We start from the raw sequence: 6929 nt of genomic DNA, 5'->3' as shown, positions 1-6929 counted from the left end.
TATTGCACAGGCAGAGCAGAAATGGAGTTGATTTCTATCTTCTCTTTAAATAGACTTGATAAAACTGCTAAGCAGCTGACGGTTTTTCTTCTTAACCTTTCCCCCATTTCTTTAACAGCAAAGTGACTGGTTAATTTTGCAAGTTAAGTCAAAGATACATCTCTTCAATATTCTATGCATCATTAGAACACTATCTGCTCAAAATCCACTGTGGCTTCATATATTTAATAAAATTTGATCCCTTCTTAAAGAAGTAAGTTGAAATACGTATATAAAGCTTGCAATCTAACAGATTTTATCTTTCTCTGCACATGCAACAGCTTTCTAAAATTCAACCCAAATCATTAAGAGGAAAGCAGTGAAACATAGCAAAAAATAGATAACATTTGCTTTCAAACAGCTTTATTCTCCTTATTTTGAATAGAAGTACAATTTCCCTTTCATGAACTAAAATACTTGAACTGGTGACATCTCACAAACAACTGTGGGTTGTTCAAACCCGTATTAATCCTTGGGGTATTCAATACATTTAAATGAATCAAGGACATTGGTTATATGCCTTAGATTGCAGACTTTATTATATGCATGCTGAATATATCTGAGACAAAAAAATCTCATTTATGTTGTCAGGGCATACAGCTTCAGGCACAAAAGAAAGTATTTTCTCTGGGACAGTAGTCAATCTACATAAACTCTCTGAAGAATAGTCTGGTTTTGCAATTCATGTTCACTATATCTAAGTTGTCTCTGTGACTCTAAAAGGAAACACTGATCAAAGCACACACTTTGCAGCATGAACACAGGCTGCTATATACAAATATAGAAGCCACTGCACTGTCAAAAACTGATTCAGATACGGTGCAATTCTCCTGGCAGCAGCATTCAGAAAACTAAGCATGCCATCCCCATTAATTACTCTTTATAAAAATAATACATGTGTATGTTCACAATTGCAACTTTTTATCATGACTGAGTAGTTAATTGTGCACTCATTCAAAACCAATGATTTTACTTGAATGCAGTAACCAAAGTTTCATTCAGTAGCAAAGAGTAGCACATAATGAGAACAATCATTTATGGAAAAAAAACTTTTAAAAGGTTGGATAAAAAGTACAACTAGAACAGTCACTTGTTCTGAAAATTCTCAAAGTAATTGAAAGCTTTAATTCAATTCCAATTCCTTCTCTAGCAACATAGGGGAAATAAGTATTAAGTAATTCAGGAAAGCTGCTGCAGTAATTTCTGAAATGATGAATAAGCAGTTTGAAAACAAGAATAAATAGGAAAGGTTACAGAGGATGCAGTATAATTATAATGAAGCTGAAGGCTATACAAATACAAAACATTTTTAAGAATGGACAAAATCCATAAAATTTGTAGATTCCATTAGTTTTAATTTCTTTCTAATCCCCTTCTTTTTATGGTGATCCACCTAGAACAAGGGTGTCAAACTCCAATCCATTGAGGGCCTCATCAGGGTTGTGTTTGACCTTGGGGGCCAGGTGGGCGTGGTCAGTGCGATGTCACTCGTGTCAGAGGCATCCCTCCCAGGCTCCATTTTTGGCTGTGATGGCCTCCTGCAGCGCTCTGCCAGCGAAAAAGGAGCTCGGGAGACACTCGCAAGCTTTATTTTCACTGGCAGAAGCACTGTGGGCCAGTCCTTCACTGTTTCCAGGGCAGCCCAGTGTACCGGATTTGGCCTGCAGGCTTTGAGTTTGACACCCCTGATGTAGACTTTGATTAACTGAAGAGTATTGAGCATGGGCCTTTGGTTCAAGGGTAGCCAAATTTCCTCAAAATCAAAGGTTTGTCCTTTCTGTTCTAAAATCAAACAAAGAAACAAGGTTAAACCCTACAGTGACTATTACCTTAAGACAGAATTCAGTTGGCATCCATTTATGGCCATCTGTGAAAAAATGAAAGCCGGAGAGATATAAACAAGCACTTGCTCCTTGGCCCCATTCCAATTCAATGAGATGGGCATTACTATCACATTGCCAAGATGATTAATCTGGTATCTTCGTAGATGAGCATATTTGACAAAGTACGTATCTCTACAAGTTATATTTGCAACAAAAAGATGGTGGAAACCTGTAAAATGATATAAAGTTAACATATTTTAAATGCTAAATATTTGGTATTTTCAGAATATTTTGCATGTACACATTGAAATATAATATTTTAGGCTTAATCTAAATAAATCCTTAGAAGAGCCTGATCTATTAAGCAAGGTTCAAAGCACCACACAGCTACATATGTAAGTACGACCTTACTGTTGACCTTACAAAGCACTTACTATCTTGTTCCTCTCTAATAATGTCTCCTCCACTGCAAACAATTTATTCCACCTCACATTCATCAAGTGGCCATAAATCAAACTAGACCCTTTTTTTACAGAGTTGCTGATTTTCAACTTGCAGACAACACTGGTGTTTGGATGAGAAATCTAATATTGGCACACATATTGATTTTAATTAGTCTAATTAGTTCATTACACCAAAAATCAAATAGACCATTCATTACCTTCCAAACTAATGGCATATGATCAAGGGTTTCATATGATAATGAGTTGGATCAATTATCATTCATAAAAGAACTCATTAACAAGTGTAAACACTGCCAAGCCTAATGCCACTGCAAATTATGAAGCCATGGCTTCGCCATTTGCATAAGCATACTAATTTTACATCCTGATCATTTTATTCCAAGATCTACCCTCTCTTTAATACTCATTAAAATTATCCAATTTAAAAAGAAAGCTGTTAAACCCTGGATTTAAACCCTGTGGCACTGCCTGTAATCCAGAGGTTTAAATACACATATTCTTTATTAAAAGCAGAGTTTGGGCGGGGAGGAACACAACAACAAAAGAAAGCCTGATCTTCAGATTCTGTAAAGGCATGGGCAGAAAAAAAACAAAAAAAAAAACAGAAGAGCAAGGAAAATGAGAAGGCTTTTTAGTTGAGAGAGTTTTGACCCCTTGAAATTCCTTGGGCACCACTTGTTATACTTAGCCATATTTAAATCAGGGTATCTCCTGAAGCCCTTCTGACACTTTTAGAAAAGGCTCTAATTCATTTAGTCAGAAGGGCTGCTCAATAGCTCGATAGCCATAACACTGCAGTCAAAAATCTCTATTGGATCAAAAATTAAGAAATGATATGTCTTGGAATATAAATCCATTAAATAAAAATATACAGTGAAACAGAAATTTCACTTTGACCACTTAGCAGCATTTTTCATTAAACAGAACACCAACATCTGGCAATTGTTTCACACACTACTGTTTCACACACTACTTCTTCTCTTCTTCCTTTTCCTCCTCTTCCTCCTCTTCCTCCTCTTCTTCTTTCTTCTTCCTCCTCCTCCTGATTTTCCTTCCCAAGTTTGTTTTTATTCTTTTTTCTTTGTGTTTGTTTAAAAACCTTTCTGGCAGATTAGCTAAGCTTACCTTCCTTCTTCTAAGGTGCTTCCTCCTTCCTGGCCTTTTGCACCCTTAGCTTCCTGGTTCAGCTTCATGTCCTTGTTATATCCCTGCTTCAGATCCTAGTGTGACCTCAGAAGCAGCACCTGTGATGGAAGTGATCAACAAAAACAAAATGGGTTTTCCAAAGAATAGAAGTGCTGACCAGGATATAAGTTGTTGAGATAGGGCCAAGGCCATCACCAGGGAGCATCTCTTTCTGGAGCACTTTCAATTGCCCAGACTGTACGTTTACATAGTCTTCAGTGGTTGGTCCTGCTCAACAGTATCTACAATGCCTACAAAGTATTGTTAAGGGTACTACATGTGGCCTATGCTGCACATCTGAGATTCAGAGCATGCATGCATGCATGTATCCTTGTGTATGTACATGCATACACAGAAACACATATTCTTGGGTCTCCTCTGATTTCTAAGGTGGGAAATTGACTTCAACAGATCCAAGGAATATCAGAGTGCAGTCCTCACAACAGCTAAGATAAAGTGCAGAACCCTCAAGCTCCCAGATCTCTAACAGACAAAAGGACAAGGAGGAAATTTTTTATACACATACAACACAGAGGGGGGGGGAGGGAGAGAGCGCTAAATAAATGGTCTTCTAAAGTCATTTGTTTATACATATTTTCAAACCTCTGAAAAGAATTTTTAAATTACAAAAGCCTTAAAATAAAAACCACTGCTAGTCGCATCGTGCCAGTTCTTCTTGTGCCAAAAAAACAGAATTACCCACAAGCACGAAAATGTACGCAGGTCCAAGGTTTGGAAAAGTAAGAAAAAGATCAAAGGGAAAAAATTAAGGAAAATATATATCTCAAATTCCTCTTCCCAAATGTGGTTGTTCCATTACGATAACTGTTAGAACAACCAGAATAACTAATACACCAACATCTGGTCAAGTGAAAGTAAACTGTATTGCAAATATTATATGGATAAAAAATAGGATTTTTGCAGCAAAATTACACTATAGTATTGGATATGTCTTGGAGCACACTCTAGGAATTCATCTAGACGTTAAGACTTTAAAATTGTCCTCTTGTATTATCAGAAAGTCAGCCCCATGCCGGCACCCACAATGCAATGCGCCCCACCACCCCCTGTGCATGTGCACGCAAGACCCTGCCCCGGCCCCTTACCTTCACTGCACATGCAGTGCAGGTAAGTACGTGCCTCCCCGCTGATTTTCGGCCTGGTTAAAGCCGTTTTCACCCTCCTGGAGGTTCGAGAGAAGGAAATACAGGAAGTACCCATTTTCAGCCTCTGGAGGGCCTCTGGAGCCCGTGGGATTTCACCATTTTGGAGGCTCAAGGGAAGCCTCTGGAGTCTCTGGAGGCTGAAAAGGGGCCCGTTTCAGCACTTCTGGTATTTCCGGAAGGCCCACTTTTTTGGCCTCCCAAGGCTGCAGAGGCTTCCCTCAAGCCTCTGGGAGGGCGAAAACACCTTCAAACAGCCCAAAAATCAGCTCGGAGGCGCGCAATGCAGGTAAGTTTGACTGGGGTTTGTGTGCCTGCACAAATGACTCTGCGTGCCACCTGTGGCATGCGTGCCATAGGTTTGCCATCATGGGCCTAGACTTACAATTAGCCTCCCTAGCAAACTTACTGGCAACCACTGTCAAAGAACCACATATTTATAGAATAAGAATGAAATTGGTAAGTATACAAGAAAAAAAAATATTTAATAAATAATAAATAAACAGGAACATTTGAAAAAATAATTAACTTATCTTTTTAGATAATTTATATGGCTGCCCACCTCACAGAAGTGACTCTGGGCCATAAACAAAAAAATAAATATGAATACTGATTTGCAATTTAAAACATGAAGCAGCACAGGAGTAGATCGTTAGATAGACACACATATACATACTTATATTAGATCATATAGTCACAATTCACATTCAGCAGGACGCAAATAAGAAAATGCAGCATCAAGATTTGTCCCTTGTAACCCAGTTGCTTCATTTTCTTTTCACAAGCAACTCAATCCGTACATTAATATGTACTATAAAATAAGCTTCTGGCCAACATATTATCATTAATACTTTCTTTCTGATGAAAAATAATAATTGCCATCTATTAAACTGAAACAATAGCAAAATGATTCAAGATTTTGTTCATTGTTTGAATGGGGAAAATATTTTCTTCAAAAGCATTAATAAAATAGCAATGCAAGATCAGTCAGATTGCTTGCTGTTTCAGCAAATTGCTAAGAAGCTTCAATTTCTTGTGAGATTTTCTTCCATAGACCATAAAAGAAGTGAGGGCCCAGTTTTTAAAGAAATGCTTCTTGGTTAGCTTGATAATCGCTTTCAACAAAGTAGGCCAAGTCTGTTACTCATAATGGATGGCCAAAGGCATAGTTTTCTGATTTCACTAACCTCTTAACACTTTACAGACAGGAAATATAAATCTAATGATTAAGTCACTGGCTCCTGAGCCATACATTAAAAGAATTCTTATAGAAAATAAAGAATGGGTAATACAGTGAACAGTTTTCCCTGTTTTTATTCCTGTATGAAGTTTTCCATACACCTATGTTTTGACCTTAAATTAAAAGGATACTTTTAAAAAAATGGAAGTCCAGCAATACTATGCATCCTTTCTGCACAGTATTTTTCAAAGAGCATTATCTTTGGCACATTGGTTATTTATAGTGAAATATGCAAGTCTTGTAAAGTATTTTTTGCTGATTTTTAGTGGCACTCATAAAGAAACAAAAAACAGGCGCCTGGATTTAATATTTCTCCTCCTATACTGTGACATTGCTACTTACAAAACCATGGTTTTCTTTTCTAGTATTTTCTATTATCTTCCACCTCTATTCTGTCTTCATTTGTACTGTGACTGCTATAGCACTGAGTATTTGCTATGGATATCTATGTTCATCTTTTCCTTATTAAATTCTGCTCTTCTGCTTTTCACTCCCTTAATGAGAAAATGAGAATGAGCCAATCGGAAGCTATCTTTACCCTACTTCCCCCAAATCCTAACTAAAACATAGGATTAAACCTCTACCACAGTTATGAACTTTAAAAAAAAATTATGTAGAATCCCTATTCCTATAGCAACAAAATAGTGGAAGGGATAAATTAATCATTAATCTAATCTATTAATGAAATGGGTCCAAATCCCAAGCCACACATCCTAAAAATGTAAAGAATGTAAGCATACATACCTTATTTTCCTGCCCTGGACAGCTGTATCCAACAATAATTGTTCAATTTATAAATGCACTTCTAGGCCAAAAACAGACGACCTACTGCTGTAGATGTTTTGGACTAATTCCCGTTATTCACAGTATATGCCATATGCATGAAACTTAAACACTGAGAAGGTACTAGGTTGCCCTATCTATTTTCCAGAGTGTGTTCTTGCAAATCAAATTCTGAAGCAAACAACCGCATAAAATTAACTTAAATTAACATAGCCATATATGTAAGTCCTCA

The 6929-nt window shown here is 37.2% G+C and overlaps 1 long non-coding RNA gene across 1 annotated transcript in view; it reads right to left on the bottom strand.

The window, feature by feature from the left end:
• Positions 1-385: 385 nt before the first annotated feature.
• The window catches only part of LOC148131499 (uncharacterized), a 28034-nt gene continuing 21490 nt past the window's right edge, over positions 386-6929 (bottom strand). The window contains exons 2-3 of the long non-coding RNA XR_015748956.1: positions 3452-3570; positions 386-1821 (exon numbers count right to left, since the gene is read on the bottom strand). This is a non-coding gene — a long non-coding RNA (uncharacterized LOC148131499). The remainder of the gene's footprint in view (positions 1822-3451; positions 3571-6929) is intronic.

Source organism: Notechis scutatus, chromosome 3 (genome assembly GCF_049901735.1).
Source record: "Notechis scutatus isolate UNSWTSFEM ecotype Mainland chromosome 3, rNotScu1.2, whole genome shotgun sequence".
NCBI classification, from domain to species: Eukaryota; Metazoa; Chordata; class Lepidosauria; order Squamata; family Elapidae; genus Notechis; species Notechis scutatus.
Note: the sequence above shows the minus strand (reverse complement) of the source record. Positions and strands in the feature narration are given on the sequence as shown.